This window comes from Marmota flaviventris, chromosome 19 (genome assembly GCF_047511675.1).
Source record: "Marmota flaviventris isolate mMarFla1 chromosome 19, mMarFla1.hap1, whole genome shotgun sequence".
Taxonomy (NCBI): Eukaryota; Metazoa; Chordata; class Mammalia; order Rodentia; family Sciuridae; genus Marmota; species Marmota flaviventris.
In genome coordinates this window covers 39,619,629-39,639,362 of record NC_092516.1, presented here as the reverse complement: position 1 = coordinate 39,639,362, position 19,734 = coordinate 39,619,629, and the positions used below count along the sequence as shown (strand labels likewise).

Here is a 19,734-nt window from a genome sequence, read left to right as displayed (position 1 = left end):
ATAGGATAAAAATATAATGTTTTCTCTAAGACATTATAGTATTAACTATAGGTTGTTACCTATCTGTTGGGGACATGGCCCTGTTTGCTCTAATCATTATAATTTACTTTTTTCTATATTCTTGCCCCCCAAAAAACTAATGGTTTTTAGATGCCTAAGACCCCATTAGTTTATTTTATACATTGCATTTCTCCTAGGAATAAATTATCAGGCCTTGACAGTCAGTTGGAAAGGATAGTACTAAAAACTGATGTACATCTCCCTTCATTTTAGCTATTCACCTACAAGAAATTGCTTAGAGCACACTAGCTCAAATTCAAGGAAAGGTTTTATATGCTTTACTTCACTTCCACACATGCTTTTCTTCTTAATTCTTTGATTATTGGACTTTTTCTGGTCTGCTTATTAAACACTCCATGCACTGTGAAGAGTTTTTTGGTACTATTCCCTTTGCTCTCAGGCTCTGATTCTTTATGTATGATATCCTGGTTTTCCCAGAACACTGACCTCACAGACTTGTTGACAGGTGTCTGTACATGTTTCCCTAGCCCTCTTCATGTATCCCTAAAATTCCAGGACAGGACAAACCTCAGGATTTAATAAGGAAAGGCTTATCAGATATTAGGTGATAAAATCTTTAGTATTTATGTTTTGCCAAGTAGTCTCAAAACAATTGTTTAATTGCCCCAGTATTTGCAACAATTATTCTTATGCTACCTGTCTCAGATACCTTCCACAAAGGGGTCATAATACTGTCTGTATATTGTTGTTAGCCCAGTTTCTGTTCTTGTAGACATCCAATTCTTATTATAGCAGAATAACTTTGGTTAATGTCTGTACCCATCATTACACACTACTTCAGGCACTGCATCTGGACTGTGCACATTTTTCATAATTACAGAGCTGGATGATAAGGCTCATCATCCACAAGGCACAGGACCAGCGGAACCCTTCTTTCCCCATTCTCCTCTCTGGTGGGATTTCTTATAAAGTTTGAATCTGCTTCCAAATAGCCTGAATGGAGAGCTGCAGTGTTTCTCTGAGTCCTGACAAGGCTAATAGCTTCACCATGGAGCTGTACAGTTCTAAGTCCTTCAGCCGCCTTTAGGAGTATGTCTTTCTGTCTCTCTTGCTGTGAGTTGGCTTTAGGAACACCAAAAGTATGTGGAATTGACTGAGTAAACTATTACAAAACTATGTTTTCCCTTTGTCTGGCTGCCTTTGTGTTCTTTTTGAGAGCCCAGTTTTGCAAACTGGTCACACCATTTCTCAATCTTGTGCTGGGGTAAAAAAGTTACAGAATGCATTTGTGAATGCCACTCTATAGTATACTTTTTTATATAATCTGGTGGCTGCTGACCTGCCCTGTTAAGGAACTGGGTATTCCAGAAATGAGGTTAGAATTGCTTAAGTCAGAAAAAAAATCTTCCCTTTTACTTTGACCTTGAAAAATACAATCCACTGTAGAGGATATGTCAGTGGATATGAACACACAGTGTTCAGAAATCTGAGATGAAGCATTGTCCTTGGAGTTCACTAATGAGCCTGACAAAGATAAGTTAGAATAGCCAGGTCTTGGGCAAATATTTTGTTTCAGGGTAAAACCTCAGTGCTTTGATTCATGTCACTACTTTTGCCCATCTCAATCCCCATGCCCAAACTCTATTTTATTCTGATGGGATAAAATAAATTTTATTCCCTCGATTTGCTAAGACTTAGGCCATTGGAGACAATCTTCCTCTTTACATAAGAGACCAGCTTCACAGCTGGTTTTATATTGTTTCTTTGAATGAGTGCTCCTGAGATAGCTCAGTGTGCAGTCTTGGTCACCTGAAGTGGGCTCTGAGCAGCACCAATGTGTCTTTGAACTCTTGAGAGTATCTACTGTGTTTGGCGAGGAATATCCAGATAAATCTGCATTGAAGGGTTAGTTCTAGGAATGATACTGGTAAAGCATATGACTATAAGATACCACAGAAATGGTCACTGGCTTGGATTTACTGAAAGGTGTCAATTTCCTTCATTACCAGACAAGCTTTTATTTTTTTTAGTTGTCAATGGATCTTTATTTTATTTATTTATATGTGGTGCTGAGAATCGAAGCCAGTGCCTCACACAAGCTAGGCAAGTGCTCTACCACTGAGCCACAACCCCAGCCACAAGCTTTTATTCTTAATGATCTGATTTAAATGGTATTTTCCTTGTTGACATAGTGCCTGTAACTAAACTTGTCTTACTCATTTCCTTCAGGGTTTAATTCTTGTTCAGATAACCTACATCATTTTGAGATACAATAGCATTACAACTACACTTACATAACTTTTTCTGATAAAATTCCTTAATATAGGAAAGTTTTGAGTTTAAGGAGTCAGTGTTGGTTTCTGAGCATCAGTGGTACCGGCCACAAAGTTTCTGGAGCATCTGCCACAGTTGTGGACAGGTAGCTGGGTCTACAAATGCCAGATGGAGCCTTGGCATATCTCTCCCCTGTGTGATCTTTCTGTACTTTATTGAAATATTCACCAGCTTAAATTCAAGAGGTTCTTTCATTTGAATGTCTGCCACAGTCCGGCTGCAGCAAAATAACCGGGGGGTGACGAGCAACTTGTGTAGATTGATACAGCAGGAGTGGAAGCCGTTTATTGTAGGACCACAGAGGTATTTATACATTCCACACAGCTTATCTAATTAACATAAACTAGATACATCAGTCAACCAATAAGGAGTCTCCACACTTAATGGCTCGCAGTCAACCAATAAGGAATCTCCACACTTAATGGCTCTATGGCATTACTTCACAAACCACTCCCTCTGGCATTTAGCCAGGCACCATCCAGACTTGTTTACAGACTCTAACATTTCTCTGGCAAAATGCCAGGCGCCATCCTGACTTGTTTACAGACTCTAACAAATGTCTTCATGTTTAGAGTGATCTAAGTCAAAACCATTCAGGGTTAAAAGATTTTCCAGCTGAAGCTGGCCAAGGTCATAGTCATTGAAGGTTAAGATAAAATCCTTGTTTCTGCTACACTGACCATTCTACATCATCCTATTTTCCAAGCTATCATAGGAGGAGTTATCCAGTTGGAAGCTAGAGATATCTGTCAAAAAATCGAACTATGATAAGCATTTTTACTTACCACAAGTATATTCTGTGTTGTCTTCAAACTACAGTTAGTTCAATGCTCTGTTTATATACAGTATTCAAGTTCCCACTCTCAAGAATGAAATAATCACAATGTTTCTAACTATTAATACAGCAGAAAAAAAACCTGTTGAGGTATAAATGATTCATTTCAGTTCACAAGGAAATGGGCTATCTTGGGGGTAAGATTTTCTTAAATCAATAAACACAAGTAAATATTTATTCCCAGGGACATTCTCTTTTATGTCATATCTTACTAAAACTTCTCCCAAGAGGGAAATAATTTCGTCCCCAAATATCCTATAAGCAATTTCTAATCATAAATTGCATAAGCAGGTAAGCCTATGAAAAAGAAAAAGATGAAAGTGTTACCTTTCATTTAACCTGTTTACAAAGCACATTTCATATATGAATCCTGATTTTAACAAAATTCACAAAAACTTAGAGAAATAATTCTATCTTAAAAGTATATAAAAGTATGATTTTTGTGTATTTAAAAAAATACAAAAGTTTCCCCTAAAAAAAAAAAATATGCTGCTTTCAAGAGCAGTTTGGGTATAGAAGTAAATTTTAATCAGTGGAGTAAAGTTCTAATTTGAGCCTTGGACTTTGTCTTCAAAATTAGGATAATTTCAAGTATTCTCCATAGAGTGTTTGAGGTGAAGAAATATACTTTGCTAGTAAACTGTATAAAGTATCAATAAATCAAGACATATGAAAAGTACTGCTCATGTAAAGGGCAGCTTGTCATAAGCTTGAGAAGAGGGCTCTTCTTTGGGTATATGATAAAGACAGGAGGTAGCCAAAAAGAAGTTGTTTTTCCTGACTAGTTGATATCCATTCATTGCTTTCTACTATTCTCCCAAACTGGAGGTACATGAGGAAGAGAAAAGAGTTTGCTAGAGCTTTGTGCCTGCATTGAGATATACTGCAAACTTGTTGTGTTTCTTGCCCTGATAACTGAGAATAAAAGGGAGGAGAAATGTTGGGACCAAAGGGAAGTGATATCTCCAAACCCCTTCATAACAGTCAGATGTTGTAGCAGTGCAATTTCAAACAACAACTGCATCATCATCACCCCCATTTTTAGATGAGGAAATTGTATATCTGGCAGGAGATGGGACTGAGAATTTAACTTTGGCTCGTCTAATTCCAAAGTTCTTAGGATGTGTGTTTAAACAACTATTTTCTTATCAGTCTATGATGTGAGTCAGTCCTGCTTATTAGCCTCCTTAAAGGGAAAAGTTGTTTTATAAAAAAATCTGCTATGGCTTGGCATTATTTCCTGAGCTTCAGGAGTCCTATTGAGAAAGTCATTGCCTGACCCTAAAAGCTGGAGTGTTGGTTCTACATTTTCTTCTAGGAGTTTCATAGTTTCTGGTCTAATGTCAATGTCTTTGATCCATCAGCAAAATATTTTTAAACTCTTCTAACATGGATATAACTTTAACAGTTTTCATCATTTTAATAGACGTGTTTATAAAATGTAAATATTCTAGAAGTATTTTTGAGACTTGCCAATTAGAATAATTACCTTTGAATTGTATTTATCTTCTCTTTATCATTTCCTTGAGTCATTACTCAGACCCATGATCATGGAGATCTGATGAAAAAAATATTTCCTGACTATTTCATGGGAAATCCTTCAACAGATAAAAATGAAAATTTTTAAATCATTATTGTCATTGGAAATATGTAGTAGAGAAATTAGAAAACATTCTTTGAAATGTTATATCTTCTGTTTTTTGAAGTATGTGTAGATTTAGGCCAACTCCCCACTAATTTCTGCATGTAGAACATTTGCTCTGGTTCCTGTCTCACAATAAAACAGGAGATATTGGAGGTCTGTATTATGGTGGTAAAAGTAAAAGACAATCTTTTAGGGCTGAAAACTCCTTTTCATATAGTTTAGCAAAGTAGTACAACATATTAAGATCTGGCAGTAAACCACACTAAACCTTCCCCCCCCCTTCCTTAAACAACTAGTTCAAGTAAAGGCCCTCAAGATATCTCTGAGGCTCATAATCTGGCAATATTCATTCTATCATTCTTAATGTGTTTGTCATACATATGAAGCAATGTTTGATGTGCTTGAGATAAAAAAAAGTCTATAAAACAAAATCCCTATAATTTGGGAACATTATGTTCCAGTGGTACTGAGGCAGAAATGCATCAAGTTGTTTAGTGTTTCCCCTATTCCCCATAGAATGCCTCTCATATATTTCAGGAGATAAAGCATCTAAGTGATGACTGAGTTCTGGGAATCTGAAGCTGCACCCCATGTCTGATGTACATTGAGTAACATGTTCACGGTATATTATCTTTTCCTGAAGATCCCATTCTGCTCAGAATCATGGGCAGGGTCATGTCATAAAACCAGGATATAACCCAGTATTTGGTGTTTGGATTTGTTAACTAAAAGCTTACAGTAAACTAAATTTGGTCCTGGTCTTTTACAGTTGATTATGTCCAGCTCACTCTATTGCTTTTGAGTTGATATTAACAAGGCCAGGCTTGTGTTCTTGTTTTCCCCTCAGTAAACTGCAGGCAGAGAGAAGTTAGTGTCTCAGCACTGTATCAAAGGTTGGTTAGCCCCTTGAACATTTCCTGCTTACAGAATAGAGGCTGGTGAAAATCTGCAACTGGGCAATTTTAACTTGCTACAACCAAATCAGGAATATTATCTATGTGTCTTATAAAGGCAACAGGCAATTTGTTACTTATATCTCATGTTTATATTATTCATATGGAAGGTGAGGTAGCTTATAGTTATCATTTCCTAATTATGTGGCCATTTACCCCCTGCTTTGAGCATTTCTGGAACAGGGATGGACCAAGCACTTCTCTGTGCACACACACATATATTAAACATGTCCCAGTCATCTGAAGAGGCCATTACTGAATTCTCACTATGTGTCATATGGTCAAATATTAATGGGGGACAACAGAAGGCCATTCACCTCTAATTAAGATGCCCAGATCCTTTTAAGAGATTCTTTGTTGTCATGTCACTCTATTACCATAATTTTTTTAAATATTTATTTTTTAGTTTCAGGTGGATATCATATCTTTATTTTATTTTCATGTGGTGCTGAGAATTGAACCCAGTGCCTCACACATGCTAGGTGAGCACTCTACCACTTGAGCCACAATCCCAGCCCATCTATTACCATAATTTTTAACAGTGGCTTATAAATATGAAGGTGGAGTGATTCAAATCTTCCCCCCTTTTATTATATGTTCCAGTAAAAATGGATCTTGATATTTATGATTCAGAATTATCATCAAAAATTTACATTTGGGGCGGGTGGTACAGTTATTTAGTTTTCTTTATAATTCCATACCACTTTTGGTAACCACACCCATTTTTGAAGTCAGGCTTAAAAGAGGCAAATCTGTTATTTTAAAATGGTGTAATGACAATAGCTCTCTTATTAAATCTTAGTAGAAAACCCACTTATGATCTGAGAAAAACATCATTAAATATTAAAACCTACACTTGAAAGATAATAACTTGTAACATCTGATTGTGCTGTTCAAAGAAGAAACCATCCAAGTTGGATTTATTTGACATTCATTATCATATTTTCTTCTAACTTTGAGAGAAACATCAAAATCCACATTTTCTGGGGTCCCTGGAGTACTATGGGCTGAGCGTGGGGCCTGATGCTTCATGGGGAAGCAGCTCCAAGCCCTGTAATGTTACCGTTTGTATTTTCGGTCCTTGCTTCTGGGACAAGTTAACACACACTTAGTGGCTTAAAACAGCAGAAGCTCATTGCACACTTTCAGAAGTCAAAAGGCCCACATGGCCCACAGAAGCCAAAAAGCCCAGGACAGGGACAGAAGCTCCAGGGGAGGTTCTGTGGTCTTGATTTTCCAGCCTGAATAATCCAGGGTCACCTCCCTATCTGGAGATCATCTGAGGAGCAGCCTTCTCCCATCTGCTTCCTACACCCTCTCTGCCATGTAAAGCAACACACTTATGGGGTTTGAAGAGCAGGACATGGATATGTTAAGTTTAGGGTCTTCCCAACTCACCACTGGAGTTTCAGCAATGTCCACTCCACAGACAGTGGCCAAATCTTTACTGTATGCCAGATGCTTTGTCTTGGGGACATCAGAGAGCAAAGCCTAGGGACACCCCTGCCCTTAAGGTCCTACTTCAGGATAATTCCCAAATACAGATGCAGGTACATGAGGAAGAAGGGTCATGAGGGAGCAGGCTGCGTGTAGGAGAGCGAGCCCAGGAGTGAGGTGGGGTCTGGAATGAAGGGCAGGGGCTTTCTGCAAGGTGAGATCAGAGCTGCCTTCTGAAGGGACAGTGGCCTGCTGATGACCTTCTGTTGATAATCAGAGGTTGTGATGACCCATGGTAACCAGGTTTTTCATGAAGTTTTTCCAGTCAGTAGTAAAATTAGAAAAACCAGAGAAACAGGGAAAAAAGAGTAAGCCTAATGATCAGCTCATACTAGCTCATAACCAGCATCAGCTCTCCCCTAACCTTGATAATGTCTAACCACATGCGACAGACACATGGATTGCATCAAGGTGGAATAACATAGCCAACAAAAGATCAGGGTTGTCAACCTGTGTTCCTGTGCAGAAGTGTCCCCCAGAGACATGCAAGCTGGCCTGCCCCACCCATGACCATGTGACAACTGCACACAAACAAGGTTACTTTTTGTCCCTACCTAGGAACCCAGCAAAGCACATGTTTACCAGGTGGCCTCTCTTGGCCACATGGAGTCTTCTAGTTATTGCTTAGGGCTATGGAGATGAAAATACGGGACACAACATAGGACCCCACCCAGGAGAAGCAAAGCAGTCTCTCCAGGGCATGCCTGCCATGAACAGAAGTTTCTGTAGGGCAATTTGGCATGAGGCCTTGACCCCTGCAGGCATCCACCCTTCTGAGGACCTGAACTAGGGCTGCTCTCCTTTGGACTAATCTTGGACCTCCAGCCAGTTCCCAGATTTTTGGCATACAACTTTTCACAAACTAGATCAGGGAAGGAGGGAGGAACAATTCCAGGGCTACCTCCAGAGACAGATCACAGAATGGTCTTGTGGATGGGCTCTCCTCTCACCCCATTTCTCAGGTAGAGCCAAGGACTCGGCAGCGAAGGTCCCAGGACCTTGTTCCTTGGGTACTTCCCTATGTATAATGGCCTTAATCTCCTCTCCTAGCTAGCGCAGGAGGCTGACTGGCATTCCTTCCAAAGCCCACACTCATGAATCCCTCAGCACTAAGGCTGGGCTAGCCACGCTGGAGGCAGAATTAGCATCAGGAGAAAAATCAGCAGTGCATGGACTGTGGGGGAGGCTGCTTCCAGGAGGGCCTGATCCTTGGTACAGCCTGCGTGTCCTGACTCTGCTGCGCCAACACAGCACGTGCAAGGGCTTACAGGATCACTGGCAGTCAGTTAAGGACCTGAAAGTTTCCTTTAGCAGGTCATTAATGTGCAAAGTGGCTAAGAAGGCTCTAAAATCATACAGAACTTGATTCTTCATTTTTGCATTTACTGTTCAACAAAGCTATGGTCTAGCACCCATCCCTTATCTCACCCCATACCCACAACAGCAACTCAAGTGAACATCCCCCTCTCCAAGGACAATTGATGACACATAGTCAATCACAAGCCTTCCTGGGAATTTCTAGACCAAAACAAGAGCCAAGACTCTTCCCTTCAGGGAACAACACCTGTGGCGGCCCAGGTGCCACACCCCTCCCTTCTGGGGAGTGACACCTGACATAGTCCAGTTCCAAGGTCCTGCTGATTTCTCTTACAACCAAACCACCTCTAGCTGCGTGGGCTGCTGGAGTCCCCCTCTCCACCCCCGATTAGTTTTACAGCATCCTTCTGGCTCTGAGAGCCAGCTCTCCTCTGCAAAATCCTCTCTGGCATGTTTAGTGGGAACCCCCACTCCCTCCTGTAGCCCTGGATCGTGGCAGCAATCATTATGGCCCCCAGGATGCAGGGTCACATTCAGTTTGCTATTTTCACAGACAGGCAAAGTTCTAGTGGCTTTCCTTGCCCTTTTGTAAGTAGTGGCCCTTCCTCTGTGGACCAGAGAATCAATGTTCTGCCAGTTGCCAGAGAGTCAATTTCCATTAATTTAGGAACTGTTGAAAAAAAATCACGAGGTGGGTCTGAGCAATGACTTGGGCCACTGTGAGATGACCTGAGTAAAACCCTGTACCTCTGCTGACCTCCAAGGGCCCCTAACCTTACTGGACGACCACCCAAGCATTTGGAGTCAGAGGGATTAATGTCAGTTCAGAACCAGATTGAGTAACTCCTGAGAAGTCTGAGTAGGTCCTTTCAGGGAGGGGACAATAGCTACAGTTGCTGTGAGGAAGACCAGGGTCTGTGTGCTCAGCTAGGGCCATGCAGTGAGTCTCCTTCCCCACCCCTGGGCCCAGAGCTTCATCTAGTTTTGGAGGCTTTGTCTGACTCTGTCTTGGTGACTCACGTCACACTTCTGTTCAGCAGACCTGAGCTTGGATCTGTTGCCCAAATATTTGCCAAACTGGCTCTGCTAAAACTTGCAAAGGAATACTAACATCTGTCTGCAGCCCACACAAGGCATCTGTACTCTGCCAAGGGGCTGGCAGGGCTCTGCCTGGCCTGTCTGTTCCTCTCCAGCTCCTCTGTCCACAGCTTGTCTCCTGTGGCTACTCTGCCTCCCCGACTACTGGTCAGTGGCCTCCTCACTGGCCCTAGCTCTGTTTTGCTCAGCTCTTCAGCAAGGCCTTCCTGCATACACTGGGACTTTCTTCCTGTCCTCCATATTCCCATCCCTCTTTTCTGTTTTACTTTTTTATAAAAACCTTATTATGACCACATCTATCTACCACCTACTGTCACGATTTAGCTGCTCATAGCCTGTCTCCCTCATGAAGTTCATTCTGCATGCACTCATAACTGTTTCCTGAATTAATCAGCAAGATTGTCAGTGCTCTGTCCCTTGCCTGATCTCTAAGAGCCCCTACCCTTCCTAGAGCACCACCCTGGCAGTTGAGATCCTCACTGTGCTCTGACCTAGTGACAATCACGGAAGTTAGTCAGCCCTGCAATTCTGATTTGAAGAAACAGAAGAGGTGATTGGAAAAACAGGGTATTTTGTATTGTCATGGCCAAGTGCCAGCATGATCACCTTCCTGCAGGGGTTACCAGATGTGTGGTGTTTGCCGTGACTTACTTCCTCAGACACTGGGGCAGCCTTCTCCCATACCTGCTCCTGAACCCTGCAGCACTGTACTCTGGGCATAGGATGTGTCTTGAACATCACAGATCAGCAATGCTATGGGTGGCACTCAGCCGGAATGCTCACTAGGGAAGACAAGGCACAGGGGCTTCAGGTGGAACCAGAAACTGAGCATGGGGCTGTGCCCTCCCAGGTTCAGTAGCCAGACCCACTTCCCTCTCAAAGGCCCCTCTTCTCCACAGGCACTTCTCTGCCATGCTGCCAGGTTCTGACACAAGCCTGTTGTCAAACTTCTTAAACTGTGTGATACAGTGTTGGTTCTTGTACTTCCTGGATATGACATCATTGGGAAGAGCTAGCAGATTCAGGTTTCGACCAGAGCTCACCAGCTGATGGAGAATCTGGGGCGAACCTCCCAGGAGGATGGGGGATCAAGGGCTTATGGGTATGTGACACTCCTGTGGGATGTGGGCTCTAGGCTCTCCAAGGTGCTCCTTCACCAAGGCTACCTTGAAGCTATGATGTGGTGCAGAGAGGGCCCTCGACTCTGACTTTGCTCTCCAGTGCTATAACTTCCTTCCCAGAGAAACACCCTGCTGCACCTTTCTGCCCCATACATTCCTCTCTGTGACAGAGCTCTATACTATCCTGTGGTTTGCAGTGTCTTTCCTCTTTAAGGGAAGTCCGAGCTTTTCAATGTGGATTTTCATGATTCCCTAAAGAAACTTGAAATCACATTCCAGATGATCTCATTTCCTTGACACTCAGCCTATTTCTTCCCTATTTGGAGCTAATGTGGCCCCATGGCCACGTGGGTGGAGCTGAGAATCATCATCCACAATTCTGCAGTTTTCCTTTGAATTTACCTTAGGACTCAGGTCAATCTGCAGTGAGGAAAGGTCTCTCCAGTGGGCACTTGCTGCCAACACCCTATACCATTTGTTATCTTTGAAATCTTTGAACCTTTGCTGATGTCCGTCTGCTGGGCAGGACAGCAGACTCGAGGCCTGGAAGCCACTGCCTGCCTTACCCTTGTATCCCCAGGCCCTAGCACACTGCCAGGAGTGACAGATATATATGTCAGCTTAACTGGGCTAAGGGACATCAAGGTAGCTGACAGAACATCATCTCTGAGTGTGACCTGATCATGTTTCCGAAGAGATCAGTATTAAACCAGTGTGCTAAGTAAAAAATGATCCATTCATCCTCCCTGATGTCGGTGGGCACCATGCAATCTGCTGAGGGCTGGGCAGGATAAAAAGGCAAAAGGGTAACTCTCTCCCTTATAGAGGGGCCAGCCACCCTGTCCTGCCCTCAGCCTCTAGCACTCATGCCAATGGACGTTTTCCCCAGGCCTTTGAACTCCAGTGAGTCAGACCACCAGCTTTCCTGGCTCTCCAGCATATAGACAGCATACCACAGGACAGTCCATCTTCCGTAATCCCATGAGCCAATTCCCATCAGATATCCCCTGTGGTCTCCCTCTATACACTCCACTGGTTCTATTTCTCTGGGGAAGCCTAAACAGCCCACTCAGCAAGTGACTTTGGGTGACTGAAAAGCCTGAGTGGCTTCCTAGGCCCACATGTAGCAAGGCTGGAGCTGTGCTCCATGAAGCTATAGTTTTGGAGGCTAACGTCCAGGAAGGTTGGGATGTGTTATCGATTTGAGTTACAGAACAACAGGTTGAATTTGTATACTGTGATAGGGACTCGTTGCAAGAAGTCATGATCACTGGCTTCTAAAAGCTGAAAGGATTCTGGTGGGGAAGGGTCAGGATATAGGGGCCTGGGACCCCCACCTACAAGAGGGAAAGCACCATCAGAAACAAGGGTGGCAATGGAAAGTGTCTCCAGCCTGATAAGGTCCAGGGCTTGTGGCACTACCTAGTTTCACCTGGTGGCAACCCAGGAGGTGGTGGTATCATACACTTCATTCTAGCCGTAAGAAGCCAGAGCTCAGAAAGTTACAAGGGCAGAGCTGTTGACAGCCTTGCTGCCCTTGGAGCCCAAGTGAGAATAAGCTTGGGAAACTTCACTGACATAGGATCCTCCTGCACAGCCAAGAGATAACCAGACAGAACAGTTGTGAGGAGCAGTCTAGCCTGCAAGGGGAAGCAGCCATGGGAACCAAGCCATCAGGGTGAAGACATGCAGCCCATGAGGATGCGAGACACTGAGGATCCTTGAGTAGTGGGAACCCAGAGCCTGTGTAAGTGGAAGGTGCCTGAGAGCATTTACCCTGAGCCTGGACAAATCTCAAGCACTGCACTGACACACCCATAGTCGACACCTGGCCAGGAGAGAAGGAAAACCCGGCCCCTGGTATGTCCCCTTGACTTGGAAGGAGACAAGGAAGATGTAGGACTGATTCAGGAAAAAAAAAAAAAAAAAACCTAAAGAGAAAAATCCCCCAACAAAACCTCTTACAAGAAACCCAGGAAAAAGATATCCCCCACCCATGGGGAGGAGGTACGTGTCAGGCCACATGGGAAAGGAAGTGGTAGAAAGGAAGGCCAAGTGTGCAGATTTTGGTCAGAGGGGCTAAAGAAAGCCATGGCAGGTGAAAGGTCAGGGTCTGCAGGGGTGGAGGGACATCTGGGGCTGGGACACTATGTGGTCAGCAGAAGGATCAAGTCAGAGCCAGAAACAGACTCACGTCCTGTCCTGAAGCCCCTCCAGTGGCCCCTGACTCCTGAGTCTCTACAACTGTTCAGTGATCATGGCTTCCCCACTTCATGGTCAGAGCAAGTCGGGTCTGTATTCACCCCTCCATGGGGCCACTGAGAGCTGGGTGAAGGTGCTTCTATGCCTCGGGGTTCTGCCTGTTTCTCTGTCAGCTGGTTCTCTCGTGTCTTTCCTTCTCCATCCATGTAGAGATTGTGCCACATTTGTCGAGTGCTCCCCAGTTACCTTAGTTCTCATCATCCCACCTTAAATTTATTTAAACAAGGAAACGACCCTGTGAGGGTCACTTCTTATGACAATACATTAGACCTACACTGAGGACAGTGGGGCATCCTGATTCTTAGGATGAGTTCCTCAGCCCTGCTCCTAAGGCCAGTGATCACACTCCCTCTCCTAGCCCATGCCGACCCCTCCTTTCCCTGGGCCTCTGGTGTCCAGAGACCCTCCTAACCTCTGTAGCTGCTGTGGGGGGACAGCCACAGGGCATCCTACTCTCTCGACACCCAGGACAAGTCAGCTTCCCAACCCCAGTGCAGCTAAGCTGAGCACTGAGCACACAAATCCTACCCAGCACCAGTAGCCACTGTCATTTGTGTTTACCATTTTACCCATGTCCTGAGAGGACAAGTCACATGAACCTAGAACATCTACCTGTCAGAAGGGACTTCCAGCTACCCTGCAGGGGGAGCTAGAAGTCCTCACTTCCTGTGGATAGGCACCCCACGTAACACTCTCCTTCCTCCTCAGGTGGTACACACTCCAGAAAAATGTCCTGTCTGAGCTCACCTGAAGGTCAGTACACACCCCAACCCTCCACAGACATTGCTGTCACCAAGTTTTCAAGGCTACCCACCCCTGCCCTACCCTACCAGGCTCCAAGGTTGGTTCTGCATCTCAGAAATCATATGGCCCTTGCAGAAGTCATCAGCAACACTGTTTCCAGAAGCCCCTGTCCTCCAGCTAGGAGAAGGTCAGTATCCAGGAAACCGTCCTGCAGAATTTCAGACAGAGGCAGCTCTATTAGCATTCCTGTAATCTCTAATCCAGAGATGCTCTGCAAAACCAGTAATGAGCAGAAAGGATTTGCCTGTGCTGACCTCTCAGCAAAACTGCACAAGGAGCTCCACATGTGATCAACAGTGCTGCCTAAAACCCTCCCATGAGATGAGTGCTCTTCTCCCCACAGAGCACTGTGCGTGGTGAGCAAGGCCTGGAGGCATCTGGAAGTCAATTTTTCCCACATATGCAAAGCACCAGTGTCCACACAAGCACCCTGTTTATGCTTATTTCCTGGTCAGGCTTGACAGTCAAGCCTCAGTCAATCATTTATTCATCTGAGACTTCAGCTTGGGTCACTCAAGTGGCACAAAGGGAGAGAGAAAAGATCTTCCAGGAAGACAGCTTCCAGCTTCCGTGGGATAAAAGCAGCCCCATCCATGGTTTCTCCTGCCTTTCTGCATACATGTTTATGCTCCTGGACTGTGACTTGGACATGACACAGCCCATCTGTGCCTTTTGCTCTTCTGCATCTTCAAAGTTTACAGTTTCCAAATGCTTTCATTTTTTTTTTTTTTTTTTTTTGAGTCTGGAGGAGAACTACCAAATGTAAGAAGACCCCTAACTTGGCTTGAGATGAAATGGATTTGAGGTTTCTGGAATCCCTCAAAGGCTGTGCCCAAGCCAGCCACAAGCTGAAAATTTTGTTTTCTTCTATGATCAGGAAGATCTCACAAACAGAGCTCCAAGCTGTTATCCAAGAGAACAGAAGGCTCCACCCTATATGTCTCCTCAGGCCAGTGCATGATGGGAGTTGTGGGATTGAGGGATTGAGAGATTGAAGGATTGGAAGGTAGAGAGAGGGAAGGATGCAGAAGGCATGTGGGCCTCACCCACATCATTCAGAATGGGTGTCCAGCCAGGCCAGGCTTGGGCTCCCCATGCAGCCATGTGGATCTGTATGTGAACCAAGAACCTTGTTCCATCCACCATATCAAAGGTTAGCTCAGCCAGCTTTCCTGCCAAGTGCAGACTGCAAGTCAGGAGGCTGAGTGTGAGATGAGCAATCATTCACCTCCCCACACAGCCCAGTCTTCTGGACCATCATTGCCCTATGGAAATGCTTCACTGTTATGGTCTTACTAAGGAAAGGCATCACCTAGTCTCAGTGGATCATAAAGTGGAAAAGTGACAGAGGGAGGCAATTGATAGGCTCTCTGGACACCCTGGTAGAGCTGATAGCACACACTGGCTTGGACTCTGGGTCCAGGATGCTGCTTTCTCCTCTCACAGCACATGGTATCACTGATGCATTCATGGGCTCATTGTTCTTGCCACCCTGGAGTCACTCAACTGGTTCTGTGGCTTCAGATGAGGACCAGTGTGTGCTTCATGCTGCTGAGTGGTGAGCGGTACAGAGCGGGCTTCTCTCCTACAGCTCACATTAAAACAAATGGTGAAAGACTGAATTCTCCTAAGTGGGGAGAGAGGGAAAGATTAGTTTCCAATTTCACCTCTTCAACATTGGTTCCAGCCAGTGCAAAGAGACACAGAAAAGGAAGAAGATACAAATATAGGAAGGAAGGAATGACATTATCTTTATTTTCAGGTAATATGACATAGAAATCCTAAAGGATCTATAAGAAAACAACTTGAACTAATAAGTGAGTTTTGCAACATTCAGGAAAGCAAGTCAATATATAAGTTCTGCTTCTACATATTATTGATTTAAAATGAAATTAAGGGGTGTAGCTCTGTGTTAGAGTACTTGCCTAGCATGCATGACACCCTGAGTTCCATCCTCAGCACCACAAAAAAAGTATATACCTGTATATATGTATAGGTGTATATACACACATTTATATGAGTATAGACACATACACACACACACACACACACATATATATATATATATATATATTTCATATACATATACATATATATATAAAGTGAACTTGAAAATACAATTTACAATAATATCAAAAATTGAGGGATGAATTTAACAAAATCTACCAAAAAAGTCTATATCAAAAGCTATAAAACATTGCTGAGAAAAATCATGATAAAGAGAAATATCTTAGATGGAGGATTCAAATTGATGTAGTCAGTCAATGAAATCCCAACAGACTTCTTTCCATAAATTGACAAAATAACTTAGAGATTTAATGGAAGACCTAACAACAGATACAGCCTCCAGGTGAAAATCTGAGGCATTTGCCAAAACTGGTTGTGAAATAAAGCTGCTGAGTTCAAGGCAGGTCTGACCAGAAACCCCAGATAGATGCACTGGAGAAGCGTCAAGTCCAGAAAGGACAAACAGACCCACAAGTGACTTTCAGCAAGGGACCAAAACAATTCTGCAGGGAATCCCAGCAGAACACCCCCGCCCTGGCCCAATGGCCATCACACGAAAGTGAGCTCTGTGGTGCCTCTGAATGTTCACATATGCTGGGAAGAGACACTGTGAGGTAACCACTTAGGAGACAGTTCGGAAGTTTCTTAAATTCATTGCATTTCTCCATCTTAGTGTTCCTCATCAGGGAGTGACACATCTGGACAGAGAGTGTGCCAGATCCTTGGGTACCTCCTCACTTCACAGGCCAGGAGACCAAGTTCTAAGGCAGAGGACAGGCCAAGCCAGCCCTGGGTCCAGCATCTCAACTGGCCTGCCAACACTCACCCACCCACCTCCCTTACCCCATCCTCCTTCTATCGTTCCCCTCCCCATCCTCCTTCTGACCTCCTCCCCTCCTCCCTTCCTCCTCCCCTACACCATCCTCTTCTCTCTCCTACTGTCTCCCCTCTCCTCCCATTCTCCTCCCCTTCTCTTCCCCTTCTTCACTTCCTCTCCCTCCTCCACATCCCTCTCCTCTTCTCCCTCCTCCCTTCCTCTCCCTCTTCTCACTCCTCCCCTCCCCACTTCCTCTTCTCCCCCTCCTGGTTCCCAGTGCTTTCAAAGTCAGCCTCTGCAGAACCTGCTAATGAACAGAATTAAAAGGCAGAACACACACTCACCCAAGCCCTGGAGACTCCTTCTTGATATGGGTGGTTTAAAACTACTTTCCCATTAAATTTTTCTATGACAACTCTCTTAATGAAGAATCAAAAGACTCTCTTTAAGTCTTGCTGTTCAGAAGGTTGACTGTGGTGGCTGACATGAGACTAGGCAAGGTAAATGCCAGGAGCCATCTGCAAGGGCTCTATCTTATTTTGCCTTTGTACAAAGTGATGCTCTTCCCCTTTATCTCCCTGACCCTACCCCAGTGTTGATGGCCTGTCTCACCAATGACAAGTTGCATCAACCCAGGGAAAGAGCTCTACCAGGCTCTGTTTTATTTAGCAAGGGAAGATGTAAAAGTCCCATGTGTAGTCGAGGAATGCTGTCATGTTTCACATGGCACCCGAGCCTCCATGAAAGACCCTTCAGGAAGGGGCAGTGAGCAGAGTCCTGGGGAATTTCTATGCAGACCCTTCCACTGTGGGTCCCTCAGGAAGCAGAAGTGCAGACTCTGTGACTAGCCATTGGCCAGATACACTTAAGAGTTCCCTTTCATGAGTTGAAGCCAAGCCCAGGCTGAGCAAGTGGCCCTTTGACTCAGTATCAGGCTCCCATCCCTCCATAACTGCTCTAACCAGACTGGACACATCCGGCTACCATGCAAATCACTGCTAATTGGTCTCAGGAACCACAGATCCCTCTCCCGGAGAATAAGCAGAGAAGAGTCAGAAAGTGGGGAGGCATGACAGAACTCTCCAGCCTTAAAAGCAATAAGCACATGTTCTGGCCCTTCTGCAAGTTTCCATATACGGATTGGCCTGGCTAGATCAATGATGCAAACTTTCAGGTCACTTGACAAAAATTAGGAAGTATCTGCCATGCCCAGGTGAGCTGGACCTTCTGGAGAATCACAGGGCCTTCCAGGGTCATTGGAGAGTGAGTCAGTTGTGCTTCTTTCCAGGAACTCCCTCTCTGCTCTGTTCCTTTTCCCTGGCCTCTCTGGCCATTCTGTCCTCTTCATATGTCCTGCCAAGCCCACTTCTGAGTGTCTTGGTGCTCCCTTGCCACTGACACTTGGCTTGTGGGTGTGGATTGCAGGAGGGTGCATAAGAAGGGCTCCAATCCAGGAGCAGGAGTTGGCATCCCCAGGAATCTTGGGGCACAGAACCCCATGTGGAGAGCAAAAGACTCTGGCTGAAGCCAGGGCTATGGGAGGCTGGGATCCCAAGTGTGTGGTCCAGAGAGAAGTCCCTGCTTATGTGCAGCTCTCTTGGAAGTAGGGGGACACCCTCTGGGTGCCTGTAGGATGGAAGCAGCCTATGGCAACATCCCCTGGGAAGTCCCTCATGGCTGCAGTCTCCCAGGACCCAGTGCAGGGCTGCAGCCCTGCTGGGAAGTGCCCACCAAGAGTACACCTGGAAAACCTCAAAGCCAGCTACCTGGACAGCTGCTGCTCCAGCCCATTCTCACCAAGAGAGGAGATGGGTGGGAAAGGAATTAGGTATAGGAAAGGGCAAGGCAAAGCCTCTACCCTATCCTGGACCCACTGCATCAGAGAACAGCTTGGGTCAGCTGCCCAAGGCACTGTGCCTCTGCTGGCTTGGGCAGGCCTCCCAGCCCTGCCTCACTTCCTTTCCCTAGCAGGATGGCCAACAGTTCTGCTTTGAGCCCAGCTAAGCCTCCATTTCAGCCCAAGAGCCTCATCCAGCCACACTGACCAGCTTTCCCATTTTCTGAGCACACAGGCACTGTGCTCAGGCCAGCAGTTTGGGGGAAGAGGGGTCCTGCTCCAGGCAGTGACATTTGGCTCAGGCTCCACCCTGTGTCCAAGGAAGAGGAATCACACCAAGGTGCATTCCCACCAGATATGGGCATGGTCAGATAAATCTGGGCCTCCAAAAGTGTCCGCCATAGAAGAACCTGGGTATGTATCACTTTGCATGCAAGAAGCCCTTTATGGATGTGGTTAAGATAAGTACCCTGAGGCTTGGGATCACTGTGCTTATCCAAGTGGGTGTTTTTACAAAGGAGGCAAGATGCCCAAAGAAGAGTTGAGGGGACAACAGGAGCAGAGAAGCAGCTTTGAAGACAACAACCTGCAGCATTCAGAAGCCCAAAGAGGCCAGGACTGAGCCCAGCAGGTCCAAAAGGGCCAGCCCTGCTGATACCTTCGTTCTGACTCCGTGGAGTGCATCCTGGACCTTGACTTCCAGCACCAAAAGGGAGTGAGCATGTGTTGTTTTAAGTCTCTAAGTCCAACGTGGTTTGATAAAGCAGCACCAGAGGTACAGGAAGATGCCCTGTAACTTGGTCAGCCCCAGCCTGGCTCCAAGGAAGCAGGCGTTAGCCTTTAGTTTGTCACCAGAGGGGATGATTAGCAGGTGAAACTAATGCACATAAAACCAAACAGTACATGGAGGCAGCATGACCATGCTGGACACGCCTGCTTTTGTTTGGGTTTTTGTCTCTTGGGGACACCACCTGACCCAAAGCTCTGCGGGAGGCCCAAGATAGGTATGGGAAACTTTGTGGCAGTCACACCTGGAAGAAAACAGAAGCCAAGACTCTCAAAAACCTAAATGTCATCTCCATTCAAGTCAGAGGTCCAGGTATTGATTGGTCCACTACAGCCTGTTTGGTAGCAGGAATTACAAAACTAAATTTGCTCTGTCTATTCATCTGCATCGCTAAGGCAC

The 19,734-nt window shown here is 45.1% G+C and overlaps 1 pseudogene; it reads right to left on the bottom strand.

Moving 5' to 3' along the window:
• Positions 1-693: 693 nt before the first annotated feature.
• The window catches only part of LOC114081221 (rho GTPase-activating protein 20-like), a 30,137-nt pseudogene continuing 11,096 nt past the window's right edge, over positions 694-19,734 (bottom strand).